The sequence below is a fragment of the Phascolarctos cinereus genome, unplaced genomic scaffold (genome assembly GCF_003287225.1).
Source record: "Phascolarctos cinereus isolate Bilbo 61053 unplaced genomic scaffold, phaCin_HiC Scaffold_9;HRSCAF=440, whole genome shotgun sequence".
Classification (NCBI taxonomy): Eukaryota; Metazoa; Chordata; class Mammalia; order Diprotodontia; family Phascolarctidae; genus Phascolarctos; species Phascolarctos cinereus.
The window spans coordinates 213,711,706-213,732,069 of NW_027556402.1; the positions used below are offsets into that span (position 1 = coordinate 213,711,706).

At 37.3% G+C, this 20,364-nt stretch overlaps 1 protein-coding gene across 1 annotated transcript in view; it reads right to left on the reverse strand.

Moving 5' to 3' along the window:
• Window positions 1-20,364, reverse strand: part of SBF2 (SET binding factor 2) — a 494,333-nt gene that overhangs the window by 317,319 nt on the left and 156,650 nt on the right.

The following is a 20,364-nucleotide window of genomic DNA, read 5'->3' on the forward strand; positions in this document are numbered from 1 at the left end:
CAAATTTTGTTTAGAAACTCATAACATCTGGCATTTTCATTAACATGTATATTGCTTTATAAGGAGAGCCTGAATTTTCCAGAGATACTAGCCTGAGGGAAGGCAAAAAAGAAAGAGAAAGTTTTCATTTTTTTGAGAATGAGGGGAAAAAAAAGATAGAACTGGTGGTTTTGAAATAAAGGCTATTCATGAGTAATTGCAATAAAAATAGCAAAGAGCATCAAGTTAGATAAAAAAAGATTGTCTAAAGTTCACTCAGAGGTTCACAAACTTAATTTTCAACTCAGCATAAAAAGAATAATCTAGCAATGTTTCTTAAAATATGTGTGACAGAAAACAGAACTGGAGGTTATTTTGGAATACTATTTCATTCTCTGATCTCATTAGCATGACCATACCCTAACACAAGTTACTTTCAATTCCTACCAATAATGGCTCACATTTATAAAGTGCTATGAAGTTTACAAAGCACTTTTCTCACATTTCAGCAGTACCTCATGTGCTGTCTACTTCTCTTTATGGCCATTCCTGATCGCACATGCTTTCCCATCAGCACCTTTCTTCACTTTTACCTACCATTAACCTACAGAGAACAAAGATGAAAACCTGACTATTGCTAAAATGAGTTATAAGCTGCCAGTGGCACTATCCACTTCTTTACAAAATGAAAATCTTGCCACATTTTTGTTTGGAGAGTTATATAACAGTTATGAAAGGAAAAACTGTAACCAACTAACACGACCTTTTTGCAGGAAGCTCAGTAAATTAGTAATATAGTTCAAATCACCTCTCCTAATTTTTCTTAATTTTAAAGTAGAGATCAATAGCTATAACTATCTCCTATTTAAAATAAATATTTCTATTTTTAAAGTAAGAAGAGTTCTGTCCAAACACACACAAAAAAATCTTCTACTTGTGAGAAAACATGTATATGCTTTCAGATAAAGAAACCCCTATTTTGGGCCCCCCATGGCAGGATGAACTCTAAGCTGCCTTTGGGCTTTTTCCTGCCTGACAGCTCAGAAATCCTCCCACTCCCCCAAACCAGAAAAAAGAAAATCCTAGTGTGAGAGATGGCCTAAAGTGCAATTTCCTCAGGCCTAAGCCCTGAGTTGGGTTTCACCTTTCTGAAAAATCCAAGTCAGCACAGGCACCTCCTGGTCACTCCCGTTTCCTGGCGCACGCATACATCTAGTTCCCAAATACGGGTATCTTTGCTTCTACTGGGTATCAGTTGCTGCGTTTAGATTGTACGCCTTGAGTACCCAGCCAATGGGGGAAAGAGGTAAGAGAGTGGGAGGGGGCACCCGTTAGGGCTACAAAACTTTGCTTCTCATGGCCAGCTGTGCACTCCCTGGTTGCCATTGCTTCAGGAGTCACAAGGGCTGTGCTCTTTCTCATGAGAAAGAATAAAGACCTTTTCTGATCTCTGATTCAGATTCCAAATTCTTGATTTTGGTGGTCACTGTCCCACACACTAGGAAACATCAGCATAGGGCAGAGCTCAGTTCCGCTCTTGTAAAGGTGTGGGCCAGAGCACAGATATGGCAGCTTTCTGCAAGTCAATGCGATGTTTATAAAGCTTCTACTATGGGCTAGGCAATATGCTATAAACAATCCAAAAATATGAATAAAGGAAGTCCTCAAATAGCATCAAGCTTGAAAATCTAAATAACAATAAATGTAAAATCCTGCATTTAAGTTCAAAAATCAATTAAGGAAGTACAAAGTGGAGAAAACGGCTTGGCAGCCCCTCATATGAAAAAAAAATGAGCAATTTAGGTGACAACAGGCTTACAGGAGTCAATGACAGTTTCCAGAAAAATTAAAACAATCTTCGGCTGCAGAAGAATTTCCTGTTGTATAGAAATAAAGTACCCAGATCATAGGAAGTCATAATCATTCCTTACTCTGTGCTAATCAGATTGAATCTGAAAAGTGTTAGAATATGGACACTACATTTTAACAGGCATCCAAAGGAAAGCAACCAAAAGAGAATGGAGTATAGGAATAAACAGTTGGAGCAGTTAGGGAATATTCAGGATAGAGAACAGAGAATAAGGGGAGATGTGACTGCTGTACCCTAACAATGAGAGGATAGTAACAGTTCACTGCTGTGCTTTGCTCTACTCAGATGACAAGGAGAATACTGTGTTCAGTTCTGGGCACTACATTTTAGTGTATATATTTTTTTCTTTCAAGATATCACAGTTTATTTTTTAAATTTTTATTAAATTTATTTATTTTTAGTTTTTAACATTTACTTCCACAAGATTTTGAGTTCCAAATTTTCACCCCATCTCGCCCCTACCCCTACTCCAAGATGGCACGCATTCTGAATATCCCTTCCCCTAGTCCACCCTCTCTTCTATCTCTCCCCCGCTTCTCTTATCCCCTTCCCCTTCTATTTTCATGTAGGGTAGGATAGACTTCTGTACCCCATTTCCTGTATTTCTTATTTCCCAGTTGTATGTGAAAGCATTTTAAAAAAATATATGTTTTTAAAACTTTGGGTTCCAAATTTTCTCCCCTCCTCCCTTTCCACCCACCCTCATTGAAAAGGCAAGCAACTCAATATAGGTTATACATGTGCAGTTATGCAAAACACTTCCATAGTAGACATGCTCTGAAAAACTAACTCTATTTCCCTTAATCCTATCCTGCCCTCCCATTTATTCTATTCTTTCTTTTGACCCTGTTCCTCCTCAGAAGTATTTGCTTCTGATTACCCCCTTTCCCAATCTGCCCTCCTCTCTATCATCCCCCTGCTCTCTTGTCCCCTTCCCCCCATTTTCCTGTAGGTAAGACAGATTTCCATACCCAATTGAATGTGTATGTTATTCCCTCCTTAAGCCAAATCCTATGAGAATAAGATTCACTCATTCCCTCTCCTTCCCCTGTTTCCCTCCACTGTAAGAGCCTTTTCTTTTCTGTTTTTTTTGTGAGATAATTTACCCCATTCTACCTCTCCCTTCTTCTCTAATATATCCTCTCTCATCCCTTAATTTTATTCTCCAGATATGACCCCTTAATCTTCAACTCACCCTGTGCCCTGTGTCTATCTATCTATATATCTACTACTATATATATATATATATATATATATATATATATAATTTTTCCCTCCAACTACCCTAATACTGACAAATCTCATGAGTTATAAATATCATCTTTCCATGCAGGAATGTAAACAGTTCAACCTTAATAAGTCTCTTATGATTTCTCTTTCCTGTTTACCTCTTCATGTTCCACTTGAGTCTTGTATTTGAAAGTCAAATTTTCTATTCAGCTCTGGTCTTTTCATCAAGAATGCTTGAAAGTCCTCTATTTCACTGAATGACCATTTTTTCCCCTGAAGGATTATACTCAGTTTTGCTGGGTAGGTGATTCTTGGTTGTAATCCTATCTCCTTTGCCCTCAGAATATTATATTCCATGCCCTGCAGTCCTTAATGTAGAAGCTGCTAAATCTTGTGTTATCCTGATTGTGTTTCCACATACTTGAATTGTTTCTTTCTGGCAGCTTGTAATATTTTCTCCTTGACCTGGGAACTCTGGAATTTGGCTACAATATTCCTAGGAGTTTTCCTTTGGGAATCTCTTTCAGGAGGAGACTGTGGATTCTTTCAATTTCTATTTTGCCCTCTGGTTCTACTATATCAGGGCAGTTTTCCTTGATAATTTCTTGAAAGATGATGTCTAGGCTCTTTTTTTGATCATGGCTTTCAGATAGTCCAATAATTTTAAATTCTCTCTCCTGGATCTATTTTCCAGGTCAGTTGTTTTTCCAATGAGATATTTCACATTTTTTCTATTTTTCATTCTTTTGGATTTGTTTTACAGTGTCTTGATTTCTCATAAAGTCACTAGCTTCCAATTGCTCTATTCTAATTTTTAAGGAAGTTTTCTTCAGTAAGCTTTTGGACTTCCTTTTCCATTTGGCCAATTTTGCTTTTTAGGGCATTCTTCTCCTCATTGGCTTTTTGGACCTTTTTGCCATTTGGGTTAGGCTATTTTTTAAGGTGTTATTTTCTTCAGTATTTTTTGGGTCTCCTTTAGCAAGCTGTTGACTTGTTTTTCATGATTTTCTTGCATCACTCTCATTTCTCTTCCCAGTTTTCCTCTACTTATCTTACTTGCTTCTCAAAATCCCTTTTGAGCTCTTCCAAGGCCTGAAACGGATTCATATTTTTCTTGGAGGCTTTGGATGTAGGAGCTTTGACTTGTTGTCTTCTTCTGGTTGTATATTTTGATCTTCTTTGTCACCAAAGTAAGATAATATAGTCTGACTCTTTTTGCGCTGCTTGCTCATGATCCTGGCCAATTACTTGAGTTTTAAACTCTTTGTTAAGGTAAAAGCCTGCTTCCAATGTGGAGAATGTTCTGTCCCAAGTTTCTGGGGTTTGTACAGCTGTTTTCAGCGACACTTGTAGGGACCTGTAAATTTTCAGTTCTTCCAAGGTGTTATGATAAGGAATGAGGTGTTTACTCCTTTCCTGCCTGTGCTTGGTCTAGTGACCACAAGCACTCCTTTCTGTCCTGGAACTGTGAGGAGGGTTTTCTCTCCACAGCCACTACAAGCTCTACCACGCCAGCACTCCTCCTCACCCCAGGACTACCGCCCAGAACCGTGACCCAGATCCAAGCATGGGCAAAGGAACAGATTCCTGCCTCAGCACTGGCAAAGAGATCCCTGCACTCTGTCTCTTATCAGCCACTGGATTCCCCCTCAGTCTGTGGGCCAGAAGCTCAGGACACAGCTGCCCTCCCCAGGGCCACGCTCTCAGGGAACCGGAGTTGAGACCGCGCGCTCTTCTTTCAGCACCGCAGAAACAGACTTTTCCCACTGACCTTCTAAGTTGTCTGTGGTTTACATGGGTTGAGAAGTCTGGAAACCGCAACAGCTGCCTGCGATTTCAGTCCTCTAAGGCCTGCTCCAGGTTCACTGAGGCCCGTGCACCCACACTGCAGTGAGCTCCGTTCCTAGCCTGGTGCGATATACCTTTCTGATCAACCATCCAGGTTGTCTTGGGCTGGAAATTCATTTCACTCTGTCTTTTTGTGGGTTCTGCTGCTTTAGAATTTGTTTAGAGCCATTTTTTATAGGTATTTGGAAGGGTTTGGGGGAGAGCTCAAGCAAGTTCACTGCTTTCACTCCGCCATCTTGGCTACCCCCTGATAACATACTGGGCACTACATTTTAAGGTGGATTTTGATTGACTGGATAACATCCAAAGAAAGGGCAACCAGTTGATAAAAGGACCTGCTTTCATGAGTATTGGTTAGAGAAAAAAAACCTAACTAACTAACTAGGGATGTTTAGCTTGGACATGACAAGAATTGGGAGAGAGAGAGGTGAGAACACATCTTCAAGTATTTACAAAGTTCTCATATGAGCTACAAACCTATGGGAGCCTACATTTAGAAATGAGATGGACTGAGAGGTCATCTCATCCCATCCTCTTATTTCACAAATGTTTTAAAAAAGAGACTCCAAGAAACAATGTGATCTTCCCAAGGTCACAGAGATATGAAGCCAGAGGGGTAGGACTGGAACCCAGATTCTTTGATTCTCAATCTGGAGCTTCTTTCACTATTCTGCTTGGCCCAGAAGGTGACAGGGCCAAATTTAGTCTTAGTATATGGAAAAACTTGGTAAAAATTAGAGCTATTGGAAAAGGGCTGCCTCATCAGTAGTGAGTTTCCTAGTCCACGAGCTGGCTAAAGTCCTCGCATGATGTGAGCTGAGTCAGTATTAGTACACGGGTCCAGAGGGCTGTGATTTTGAGTCACAACGTTATTTTGGCTTTTATAAAAATTATGATTAGAATATGTTAGAGCTAGAAGGAATCACAGATACCATCTAATATAGTCTTTTCATTTTATAGATGAGGAAACTGAGGCTCTGAAAGGCTACCTTGCCTAAAGACAAATTTGTAGTAAGCAGAAGAGTTAAGTTTGAATCCAGGTCTTCTGACTTCAAATCCAATACTCTTTCAACCAAAAATAATAATGATAACAATAGCTAGCATTTACATAGCACTTATTATGTGTCAAGCACATAGTTTAGTTAATTAGTGAAGTGCCTCATAAATATTACTTCATTTAAGCCTCACAACCCAGAGAGGCAGATGTTATTATTATGCACATTTTACAGATGAGGAAATTGCGGCAGAGGTTAAAGGGTCACACAGTTAGTAAATGAAACTCGATTTAAACTCAAGTCTTCCTGACTCCAGACCCAGTGCTTTATCCACTGGGCCACTATATACTAGGCAGTATAGTTGCCTAGCCTATACTACTTCATGTGATGAATTTCACTGCCAGTTCTCCCTGTCCTCAAAACCCTTTATCTTTATTTGATCTATTCCTCAGACCTCCTCCCTTTCCTTCAGCAACATTTATAGACACCATCAATATATTTCAAGCCCAAATGTGTTCCATGGCCAAATTACTGCATTAATTTAAATAAAGAAGTGAGAGACAGCATGGCATAATGGATGGGGGGGAATATGGGAAGGGAAAAAATATTAAGTACCTACTATGTGCCAGGCACTGTGCTAAATGCTTTATAAATATTACCTCATTTGATCCTTATAACAACTCTGTGGTAGGTGCTATTAAATAAGATCCCCATTTCACAGTCGACAAAGTAGAAACAGATAGAATTTAAGTGACTTGCTCAGGGTCACACACATAGTAACTGAGGCTGGATTTGAACTTGGGTTTTTCTAACTTCAGGCCCAGTGCTTAATCTGCTATACCACCTAGCTGCCTACAGACCTGACTTCAAAGTGAAGATCTGTGTTCAAATCCTAACTACTCCACATACTGGCTCTGTGACCATGGGAAAGTTAAATAACAGCTCAGTGTCTCTAAGAGGAGAGAACAGGGATTGAGCTACATCAGTTGAGAAGACACTCTTACCTTTCCTGTCGTTCAGTCTAGTGTCTGACTCTCTGTGACCCTATTTGGAGTTTTCTTGGCAACAATACTGTAGTGGTTTGCCATTTTCTTCTCCATTCATTTTATGGCTGAGAAACTGAGGCAAACAGGGTTAAGTGACTTGCCCAAGGTCACATAGCTAAGTGTCTGACACTAGATTTAAATTTAGAAAGATGACTCTTCCTGATTCCAGGCCTGGCATTCTATCCATTGCACCACCTCGCTGCCCAAGAGCCCTATGGTGATAAAATCCTAAAGGTCCATTCTAATGGATTCCCAATCAAAGAGAGAATGAACAGAAAGGAGAGAATAGGGTAAGGGAAGAAAAAGGAAATAGAGGAGAGGGGAAGAAGAAAAGAAGAATGAACAGAAGGAACATGTTCCTTTCTCTCCTTCCACCTACACAAATCTACCTTAGATGAAGTCTATCCAGTCTGTGTGTGTGTGTGTGTGTGTGTGTGTGTATCTAAACACTATGTATACTACACATATTTTTCCCCTTCCAAAGAGTTCTCATTTTACAGCACAGCATATATTTGGACCATGTTGAAGAATTCTAGTGTACTAGATTGTGGTTAATGAGGGAGAGTTCATCTTGGCAAGCTTTTAACACCACCTTATCCCCTTTCCTTTGCTCTGTGTTCATTAAACTTCTAATTATTCACACAGTTTTCCAGGAGCCTTGATACAAGGGGAAAAAAAATAGTCTTACATAGAAGATATGACTCACTCATATCCTTCATTATAAAGGAATTAGTTTTATTTGAGCTTGGATAGTAGAGGATTGTCTCAGAGGCCAATGGCCCCTTGGATAAGCTGACCATTGAGCTAATAGACCCATGGAGCTCAAAGATACCCCCTGAACCATGGTGGCATGTTGCCAACTCATTTTTTTTTCCAACAAATTCTCAAATTTTCAATGAAGTTCATATAGGATATATTTTAAAACTGTTCAAGTTACACAAACATTATTGACTTTTTAAAAATTAATTTATTTTGATTTATCAACAATCACTTCCATAAGCTTTGGAGTTTTAAATTTTTCTCCCCCTCCCTCCCCAAGACAGTGCGCAATCTGATACAGGCTATACATATACGTTCCTATTAAACATATTTTCACATTAGTCATGTTGTAAGGAAGAATTAGAACCAATAGGAGGAACTACCAGAAAGAGGAAACAAAACAAAACAGAAGAAAAAAAAATAGCAAATAGTATGCTTCGATCTGCATTCAAATTCCATAGTTCTTTCTTTGGATGTGGATAGCATTTTTCATCATGAAACCTTTGGAGATGTCTTAGATCCTTGTATTGCTGGAAGGACTAAGACTATTAAAGTTAGTCATTGTACAACATGGCTGTTAAGTTACTGTGTACAACGTTCTACTGGTTTTGCTTCCTTCACTCAGCATCAGTCCATATAAGTCTTTCCAAGTTTTTCTGAAGTCCGCCTGCTCATCATTTCTTATAGCACAACAGTATTCCATTACATTCATTCCCCAACTGATGGGCATTCCCTCAATTTCCAATTCTTTGCCACCACAAAAAGAGTTGCTATAAATATTTTTGTACATGTGGGTCCTTTTCCCATTTGTAGGATCTCTTTGGAATACAGCCCTAGAAGTGCTATTGTTGGGTCAAAGAGTATGCACATTTTTACAGCCCTTTGGGCACAGTTCCAAATTGCTCTCCAAAATGGTTGGATCATGTTACAACTCCGCCAACAATGCATTAGTGTTCCAGTTTTCCCACATCTTCTCCAACATTCATCATTTTCCTGTTTTGTCATGTTAGCCAATCTGATAGGTGTGATGTGGTACCTCAGAGTTGTTTTGATTTGCATTTCTCTAATCAATAGTGGTTTAGAGCATTTTTTCATATGACGATAGATGGCTTTAATTTCTTCATCTGAGCACTGCCTGTTCATATCCTTTGACCTTTTCTCAACTGGGGAATGACTTGCATACTTATAAATTTGACTTAATTCTCTATATATTTTAGAAATGAGGCCGTTATCAGAGCCACTGGTTGTAAAAATTCTTTTCCAATTTTCTTGGTTCCATTGGCTTTGTTTGTGTAAAAACTTTTCAATTTAATGTAGTCAAAATTGACTTTTTAAAAACAGGAAAACTGAATGTATTTGTACAGCTATAAATGATTTTATTCTACTGAAGGTATATTTAATGGATATCATAAAATAACTTCATGTAAGAAAATATAGCTAGTATTTTATTACTATTTATCTGCATCAATATTACTTCATAATAATAAAACTAAAAAAGCATGACATATGATGTTTTATATGCTATAAATTCAAGACAAATACAAATAAGACAAATAGCCTTACAAGTTAATGACAAATTTGTCTATCATTCTAAAATCTTCTTTGTATTATCATACCCACATTCAGTTTTCCAAGAGCTTTACCCATTTCCTTACCTCCATAGTTCAATAAAGTTTTTTTAATTGTCCTATGTATTTCACAAGTTTTAAAATAAAAATGAATTTGAAAAGAAAAAAAAGTTTGTGCCAAAATTCCTTCTTTTAATCATACAAATGAACATCCTGCCTCCAATACCAGAATATTAGCCATCATAGACCATGACTCCTCACTTTAATGGATATACTTTTGTCCTGTCTACAATACAAAAGGAGTAGCTCATAAAATTTTCAGCAAGAATGAGTCAAGGGAAATTTCAGGGACAATTATGGTGACATAATTTAGAGTTTTTCCTAGAAAAAAATTCAAACTTGCCATATTATAACAGGGTAGGAGTTTTTGTGGGCTAGAAGGCTGGTTCTGGATTTTTGCTGCTAGGACTTCTATAAGAGCCTTACAATCTATGCATTTGTGGTTTGCTGTGGAAGCATGCGAGGTATGGAGGCAAAATTTGTCATGTGTATAAAAGTTACATATTTTAAGATACGAAGCTCACTTGTTCAGTAGAATAAAGAAAGATTTCCCATTATGTAGTAGAGCTTTGTTTCAAAAACAATTTTAGAAGGACATAAATTGATTTAACCTCTATATCCTCTTCAAATTTGCTAATTCATCTAAAACTGTTTATAAAGGTGAATGATACAGAATGATAATTGAATATTACAGCTTCCTCAATTTCCTTTGAGTGTAAGTTTCAGTTTATACTCTCATTGTATCTCAGAGCGCCCTGGCCTACCTCTCTATGAGGTCCTTCCCCTACATTCTACTACAGCTACATATGTGACTTGTGCCAAGGCCTTTTCCATGTCTTTAGTTATTATACCATTCTCTCTCTGAAAGCCCTCTCAAGCAGGGCTGTTGAGTGACAAAAATCATTTCTTTAGATACAGAAAATCCAACTGATCATTACAAAAAGCAAAACAAAACAAAAAAATCCACTCATCATAGAACTTAGTCTTTAAATACCACAATATTAGACAACTTAGCTATTTCAGCAATTAGATCTTTTTTTCCCCCCTAAAAGATGTGTCAAGGAATGGACAATACAATTCTTGAAATTGTACATAAGATCCTGCTAGGGATATGAAAGAATGTTTAGACAGCTGGTAATGAGAAGGGTCACTGAAAGATTGTGAACAGAATGATAAGGATTGAGTAAACAGGACAAAAACATGATTTTTCCCCTAATGACTTTATTGGCAAACAGGAAGAAATACGCTATCACAGGTGCAGGACTTAAAATGGTGAAAACTATATAGTCAAAACTTACTATCTCACAAATCTTACACCCTTCATTGTCATTAAAAATGCCAATATTTTGATGGAGTGCCTCATTATCAAAAAATATGTCACAAATGTTACAAAATAAGATTGCCTTCATATTTAAAATATTATGCTTTTTTCCCTAGGAAAATGTCTGCTACAAATGATCCTAAAGGGACTGCCAGTACATGTGTAGCATTTGCATGATTATTCAAAATAATAAATTTGCCATGGCAACTACAGACCTCATATTAGACCTCACGAAACTGGAATAAGCCTTCTTTGGGGAAAACCAAAACCAAAACCCTTGTCTTGGGTGAATTTTGCATTTAATATTAAACAAATATTAAGCAAACTTCTTAGTTTTTTTTAACCAACAGTGACTTGGCCTCATATTTAAATTATATGTTCCTTTGGTGTGTATTTTAGCCTACCTTGTACCTATCTTTAATCTAAATCCTGATACAAGTTACTTCAAGAGGCAAATAATGCTAAGGATTAATTTGTCTGTAAAGAATTGAGCTGGCAATATAACATAGCTCTCTGCCTGGTTGAGACTTGTCAACTGTACAATTTATTATGCAGAGTATCAGGTCTATACGGAGAATCAAAAGCTCAGATACTTTAGAATCTATTCTAGAATTTCCCTACTGAGACCAATAAGAACTCATGATGAATGTGACAATTTGTCATAGAGATATTTTTAAATCCAAACCATGGGGGCCAGTGGATTTTTTTCCCTCTGCAACCTATTTTCCTTCAATGTCATGGGGATAAGTTACTAAATCTTGAGCTGAAAAAAAAATTTCATTTACATAATTGTAAATTTGTGCATCTAGTTAACTTATGTAAGATGTTTGTATGTTGTCTCAATGTTCTCATATGATAGTAGAAAACTAAAATTTGTCAGTCATCTTAATAATGGAGACCTGTAATGCTTACACATCATTGTACAAAGAAGAAAAATAAAGTGGGGGGAAGGGAATATGGTAACAGTGAATCTGGGATCTAAGGTCCTGAAGGGTAAGCATTGATTCATTTTTGTCTTTGTATCACCAATTCCAGTCACACAGTAAGTACTTAGTAAATGCTTGTTAATTGGCTGAAGGCTGTGGAAGCAAAACTCAAGCTTCCCAAGTTAGAAAAGCTTTGATAAGGTGCCAGTAATAGGTTATCTGCTATCTAAGGACTAGCCTACCTAAGAACAAAAAGACATGATTAGCAATGTGGCCAATAGCTGATAAGTCTTTTGCTCCAGAAGCCTAAAATAGGCAAAAGATGTCAGTATTGCCCCTTTGGGCTTCCTCAGCGAAAATGAGCAGTGAGTGAGAGATAGTACTATGTCACAAAAGCTTTTATACTAACTATAAAGATTACTTTGAATGTTGATTCTCAATGTGAAATCTTTATCTAGTGATGAAAAGTTTATATAGTTCTGTAGTAATTAAATAGGGCTTGCTAGGTAGAGCAGAGGATAGAGAATTCGGCCTGGAATCAGAAAGACTCATCTTCCTGAGTTCAACTCTAACTTCAAATACTTAATAGCTACATGACCCTGGGAAAGTCACTTAACTCTGTTTGCCTCGGTGTCTTCATGGGTAAAATAAGCTGGAGAGGAAAATGGCAAACCACTCCAGTATCTTTGCCAAGAAGACCCCAAATGGGGTCACAAAGAGTTAGACTTGACTAGAACTGAACATGTAACTAAATCACACTCAAAGTAACATTCTCTCTATAAGTGAAACCAGAAACCATGAACAGTTATCTAAATGGAAAGGTGGCTCAAAAGCTCTACTAAGAAATGCAAATGAAGAAGTTGGTGAACCTAGTTTCCATCAGGAGCCAAAGGCAACAAGAAATACCATTCCTTAGGAAATCTAGTCACCTCATCTTTCAGTGCTTATGATGAGCATAAGCAGAGAGACTATCATTAAGAAAACTCGCTGTTTAGCACCAATACATTGCAAGGGATGAAGAAGAGAAATTATATAAATAATCTAATAAGAGTATCCAAAGTAATTAGACATAATGCCTTGAAATTCGGTTATTCCAACAAGAAAGTGGGCATGACAAAAGGTATCAAAAAAAAAGGTAAGAAAATGTGTTCCAAATTAAGAAATGAAACAGTGAAAAGCATATAACAACTTGAAAGCCTCACATCTGTATATCCTAAGCAATGAATGAATGAAAAAAACATGTCTTAAGTACTTAGTTTTTGTGAAACCCTGTGCTAAGTTATCGGGATACAAAGAGAAAAGGTAGTCCTTGCCCTCAAAGAGTTCACATTCTAACAGAGGGAGACAATGCACATAAGAGACTTTAGTCCCAAGTAGGAAGGAAAGGCCCAGGATACTTCAGGAGGCAAGTGCAGGCAGATGGTGAGGTCTTCTGTAGTGTCATTTCCATTAATAGTCATCTTTGTTTCTCATGAGGGTACCAAGAATTATGGGAACTTTCAGAAGGTTCTATAGCTCCTAACATTATACTATACTACAAGTCCTAAGAGTAAAGAGTAAGCTAATATTCACATGAGGGAGGAATCACTGCTAGTTACTTTGGGATCAGAGAAGATACAGTGGAGCTGAGTGTAGAAGAAGGGGAAGAATATCTATAAAGTGCAGACTGAGGAACATGGGCAGGGAAGGGACAAGAGGAGTTAGATGGTATGGACAGGACGGGATCAACAAAGACAGCACAGAGTGATACAGGAACTGTAGGTTGTAGAAGTGTCCAAGAGCCTTTTGAACATTTTATTATTTATGATGGATCACTGCTTTTACAGAGGAGGAAGCTGAGACTCATGGAACTCAAGTTTGCCTAGGAAGTAAGGGAGAGTGCTAAACCAGTGTCCAGTCTTCTAACTCCATATCTAGTGTTTCAATTCCATTACAATACAGCTCTGAAAGTGCCATTCAAATCCAAGGACAATGTGTACCAAGGAAATTCTAATAGCCAAAACCCCTGAAGGAAGAAAGAGCTATAAAAGCTCTCCCTCTGTTGGCAACCCACTATCAGATGAGATAGTAGGAGAGGATGGGCTGCTGCTCAGGGCAGCCAGGATATTAATGGATAGCACAGAGAAGAAACTGATGCTCAGCTCTTGTTTGTTTTTTGTTTTTGTTTTTTCTTCTGCCAAGTCAAATTATCTTTGGGCTGAAAAGGACGGAATAAAAATGACTAATAGGGAATTGATGCCCATAATAAGCAAGATAGAGATGAGTTATTCACTGGCCCAAGTGAACCATATACTGAAAGAAGTGGAAGATATAATTGTTGAACTGTCAGTAATCTTTGAAAAAAACATAGAGAATAGTTGTCTTAATGAATGACTTCTCTTTCTCAAAAAAAACCAAAAAAGAATGGGATATAGTGGGTGTAGTAGTGGAGTCATAGGAGTAATGGCCTATGGTGTCCTAGGCCATGGATTCAAATTCTTCTGTTAACACTTACTACCTGGATTACGCTGGGCAAGCCAATTAACCTCCCTAGGCCTGTTTCTTCATCTACAAAAAAGAGCAGTCTACACTCAATGGCCTCTTAGCCACCCCTTCCAGCCTTATATCTATAGTCCTATGATTCTAAGTCTGCAAACTAAAGGCCAATGGGTTTGATTTCAAATCCTGGCCAAATTCTAGAAGGCTTTATTTTTTTTAAAAATTGTACTGATATCTTTTGGTTTTAGGTCAACTTCATTTGTGAATATATCCTCCCCTCCCCCCCACCCCAGATCTCCTGAAGACCATTCCTTACAACAAAGAATAAAGGGGAGGGGAGGAAGTTCTGCAAAAACAACCAATATTTCAAATAAGTCTGACAGTATTTGTAATGTTCTACACTCATAGATCCCTACTTCTCCAATGATGGGAAGGAGAACTTTTTTCTTATTCCATCTTCCGGACCAAGCTTCTTGGTCATTATAATTACAAAACATTCTCTCTCTCTCTGCTTTCATCTCTTTTATTCTTTCCATTTACATTGTGGTAGCAATTACGTGTGTGTGTGTGTGTGTGTGTGTGTGTGTGTGTGTTTGTGTGTGTGTATCCCCCAGGTTCTAATGACACCTCTGAATCAGTTCATACAAATTGTCCCATTCATTTCTGAAGTCTTCACATTCATCATTTTATTGTGCAGTAATATTCTATCATTACATGCATGTACCATAATTTGTTTAGCCCTTCTTCAATCAAAGACAGCTATTTTGTTGACACTTCTATGTTACCCCCCCACACACACACATGCTGTTAAGAATATCTGTGTATATGTGACCTTTTGGTTTTGCATTTGATAACCCTGGGTTGTATGCCCAAAAGTGGAATCTCTGTGTCAAAGGATAAAGCCATTCTAGGCACATTTTTAGCAAAATTCCAAATTGTTTTCCAAAATGGTGGAGAAGTCGGAGATCTAATAGCATATTGATATGCCTCTCTAGGCACACCACAACCCCTCCAATACCATTTCCATTTTTGTCATCCTTCTCAAAATCTGTTCGGTTTGATTTGCATTTCTTTTTTTTATTATTGATTTGGAACAATCTTTCACAAACTTTAATAGTTTGGAATTCTTTTGAGAATCATTTATTCATGTTATTTGACCCACTCTGCCATCAGGGAGTAGTCCCTCATCTTTAATTATGTTAATTCTCTGTAAAACTTGGATATCAGACCTTTATCAGAGATACATGATGCAAAGATTTTTTTACCCAATCAAAGCTTTTCTTATCTGGGCTACATTGATTTTGTTTATGCAAAAGTTTTAAAATTTCATTTCATCTAAATTACATATTTTATTTTCTGTGACCAGTTCTATTCCTTGTTAGTTTAGACTGTCCCCCTGGTCATAGCTTTGAAAGGTATTTGATCTTGTTCTCCTCTATTTCTTATGGTCTGACCTTTATATTCAGGACATATATGCTTTTTAAACTTAATGTATTAAATAGTGTAAGATGCTAGTCAAAAATTAATTTTTAGAATGTATTATTAAAGGGATGATTAGTGAATATCTACAAAAGGAAACAGTTAACCACAAAGATTCAGCATATCTTCATCAATAACAGGTCCTGCCAGACTAACTTCATTTCATTTTTTGGTGGAGTGAGGAAGGTGGGCTGAAACAGGTTACTAAACAGGTACTTCAAAGAATGCTATAGATATAATTTACCTCAATTTTAGTACAACATAGGATAAAAATTCCCATGTTACTTTTGTGAAAAGGATGAAGAAATGTGATTAACTTGATAGTATGACTAGATCGAATCAGAAATAAATCCACAAATGGTTATGACACAAAAAGTAGTCAATAATTTAATGTCAACTTGGATCATGGTCCAGTGGAGTGCCCTTCTAAGATAAAGGAGACAGGACTTCATCTGTAAATAGACTGAAAGTTCAATTTAAATCAACAGTGTGATAGTGTAGCCAAGAAAGCTAACATAATCTTAGGCTGCATTGAGGGACACATTTTCCAGGAAAAAGGGAGTGATATTTTCATAGTACTCTGCGCCAGTCAAGCAATATATGGAGTACTATGTTCAGTTCTCAGTGCCAAAGTTTAGGAAGGACAACAATAAACTGAAAAGCAAATGAGATCAAATGAAATAAAATTTATAAAGTGTTTAGCACAGTGCCTGACACATAAGAGTCTCTATATAAATGCTTATTCCCTTCTCTTTCTCCCTCCCATCCTGACAATAGAAACCAGGATGTCAGAACCCCAAGTTTTACCATATAAGGATCAGTTGAAGTAACTGGGGATGTTGGGAAAAAGAAGATGTAGGCAGGACACTGGGGAATAGCTGCTTTCAACTATCTGAGGTGATGTCACCTGGAAGATGGATTAGATTTGTTCTTCTACAGTTCACAGGCCAATCTAGGAGCAGCTGGTAGAAGCTGCAAAGAAGCAAAAGGGAAAAACTTACTAATCACCAAAGCTAAGCCAAAGTAAAATGGGCTACCGGGGGAAGCGGTGAGTTGCCCCTATGCTGACGTCTTTAAGAGAGGGCTGGATGATCACTTATTGAATGGACTTGTTTGGTCACTGAATTTCCTTCCACCTCTGGCACTCTGGGATTCTGAGGTGGTACTATCAACACGTGCTGCAGAATATCATGAGTTCAGTGCCAAAGAGCCACAAAAATGAAAGGTCTGCAGAACAGGGAAACAGTAGCATTCAGCCTCCTAAAGGGCAAAGACTTCAAGCTGTAAAGATATCACACGGACATTCCTGAGTGGTTTCATCCATCACTTACATGCCAAGTATCTTGCTAAATGCCACACCAAGGCCCTCTCACCCTTTATAGCTTAAGATGAGACTACTATAGTGTGGCATTATGGATAAACACTTAACTATTTAGCCAGAAGATCAATGTCTTGTCATGGCTCTGCTACTTCCAAGATCAATCATTTGGGACAAGCTACTTCTTTCTGTGCTTCAATTTCCTCATCTGTGAAGTGAGCAAACTGGGTCAGATATTCCCTAACATGCTCCCAGATTTAACACTCTATGATCCTATAGCCCACCAAAAGCACAGCATAAGCTCTGAGTTTTTTTTCTAGGCAAAGGGATGGATTTACAGCTGACTACCTTGTAACTGATGGCACACATCTGCAGGATGAGGCTGGTGCTATAAAGCAGATATGGCATTACTGAACAGAAAGAATCTGAAGAATAACTTCAAACAGTGTGGCAAAACTGATGTCTACTTAGAAAATGCTGTATCAAGGAATCTAACAAAGGACTCAGCAGAATATTTTAAAGCAAAGACTTTATGCAATACCTGAGGTGAAGAGACAAAATTAGCCATATATTGTTGATATAAAATTGAGACTATGATAGTTCTAAATGCAGAACAGTAGCTTACTGGTAGACATTCTTTTTCTTTGGTTAATGATTTATGTTCATATTTGTAGATTTTATAATAAATGTGTTTATAAATGCAGTCTCTTCTGTGGTTTATCAATGTATTTTAAAATTGCTATTGCTCCATAAAATGTTCTATGAAAACAAGTTTATCTAATTTGTGAGCCCAGATACTAGATATGATTTATGTAAATACTAGCTATGTTTTATGTAAGTAAACAATTTTATTTAAATGAGAAAACATTTAATATTTTTCAGAAAACTAGTACAATACCTTATTTGGTAGTACAAACATAGACATTCAAGAAACCTATCAGCTAAAAAAAATCTTACTATTCTAATTGAGATTAGGAGATTACTAAGGGAGTGACTCACTCCTCTCTAATGGAGTGTGAGCACTTGTGCTTAGGAAAATATACTCATTAATACAAGGCTGAACAATTCCCAAGTGCCAGGTCATCGTGGAATATAGGATTTGAGACGCAATTTTATCCAAAGCTATAAAAATGTACTTTGTTCTTTTTGTTCAAGTATATTGACCTTCTACTGCCATGAGAATTTCCCTGAAGTATCTGAAAGTTCCACCCATTATGGGCAGCACTGGAACTCTACCTTCAGGCTCCTCAGCCTGTTCTCACTATCCTTTTCTTCTGCAGTCCTGTTTTCTAGGTTAGATTTTTAGCTTGCTAGTACACCAATTTAATTCAGTTAAACAGATATTTATGAAGCACCTACTGTATGCCAGGCACTGGCCAGGAGCTGAAGCTATAAAGACAAAAATGAAAGCAGTCTCCAGCCTCAAGGAGTTCATATTCTATCGGGAGAAAACAAAAAGTACACAGACAAATAAACGCCAAATATAAATCAAGTAGTAAGAGAGGTCTGTGGGCATCAGGAATGATTTCATGCAGGAGGTGGCAGCTGATGTGAGCCTTGAAGGAAGCTGAGATTCCAAGGCATGGAATGGAGGAGGGAGAGTATATCAGGCATGGGCAAAGAGATTGGAGAGAGAGTGCTTGCCATGTACAGGGAATGGCAAGTAGGCCAGTTTGGCTGGCAAATGGACTATGTAAGAAGAGGTAATATGAAATAAGTCTGGAAAGAGAGCTTGAAGCCAGTGTGAAAATCTTTAAATTCCAAACAGAGAGAAGTCTGTCTCCTATTTCTATCCTATAGTCTAGAAGGCCAACCTACTTCTTACAGCACCTCATGATCTCGGAAGAAGCAAATCCTTTTCTCCATATCCATTCCCTTTGGCTTCTGATTAAAACTAGTAATTGCTTACCTGACTGCTACCTACTACAAAGAATTCACTCAGCACTTTAAAGTAATCCTAGTTTCTCTCTCTCTTCTCTCCTCCCTATGGTGTTTCCACTAAAGTATTCTCCTAGCCCTGCCCACTCTGGGCCAGCTCATCCTGGCTTGTGTCTTTCCCAATGTTCTTCCCGAAAAGCTCTTCTTACCCCTGTACGGCTTTTCCTCAGGCATTATATTAGTCCATATGACCTAGCAGAGAGAATTATACATTTTGAACCTATTCATCTCCATTCTCATCTTGGAGATGAGTTAATCTGTTAATCTCCAATCATTATAAGCAAGAGTTATTATTATTATTACAAAAAGAATCTCGAATGTAAATGTCATAGTTGCAAGACTAAGAAACAGCATTAAACAAAAGAAAAATGATTTTTATATGAACAAAATCTCAGCACTGGCATCCGCAAAGCGCTCATTAAAGATACTAAAATTGTTTTTCTATTTAGTCAACCTTCTATTACTTGTTCCAAAAGAAAGGAGACCAAGTACAGATAATACAAAATAAATAATATACAAGCCATTTATATTTGGAATGCTGTCAAAGACACGTTTAATTTCCTCACAACTCGCTTAACCTAGACAGTTTTATGAATTAATTACCTGGCTACACGGTTTATATTTTGGGGATGGGGGAAGGGAAAACAGCAGTGGATAGGTAAAGAAAGGTTAAAAATATATTTTCAAATAATTGAAAAGTAACTTTTGAAACTCAGCTAGCAAGGTCTACTAGAAAGAGTACTGAATTTGGATTCAGGGAATCTCAGCTCGTTACTTACAACTTGTAGGTCTTTCTGAGCCTTAGTTTTCTAATCTATAAGATGAGAGAACTGGGTCACATGATTTCTAAGGTTCTTTTCAGCTCTAAATCCTACAAAGGAAGTGGCAGAATAAATGCATCTCTTTAACAACTAAATAATACAATGAACCCTAAACTGATACCTTTTCAAAGTTAAGAAAGCACATACAGTATATCTTGGTTTACCTGTACACTTTTGACAAGAAAGCCTTAGCCTATGATTAGTTCTTTTTTGAAGTTATCTGGCAGAAGATCAAACTATTTGCAATATAGAGTGACTTTGTAATAAATTATATTATAGCCACATTTAGAAGAGTACAACAGACTTTCTTCAGGGCTTCTTTTGAAACCAACCTACAACTCAGGTAGAAATAAATGCATGGTAAGAATTGCCAAGCATAATTTCACATGACTGCACCATTGCATCATTTTATAACAAAGTCAAGTTTATTAGGCAGACATTCTTAAAAACAATTCTAACATGCGATATGAAATGAACAATTTCTAAGTTAAGAGGGAAATGCATAATAGAAGCTTTGTATATTTCATCTGAAATCAAAGAAATGATCATTTTTAATTCTTCTAGGTATCCCAAACCTGCTCACTTCTCAAAACTTCGTATATTTCAGGAAAAGAAAACATACCTGCATAATAACTTCAGGAAGCAGTTACTGAGAATATTTAAAAGAGAAATTTCCTGTTAGTCATAAAAATTCCCTTTTCTGAAAAGTATGTTCAAAATCAATATTT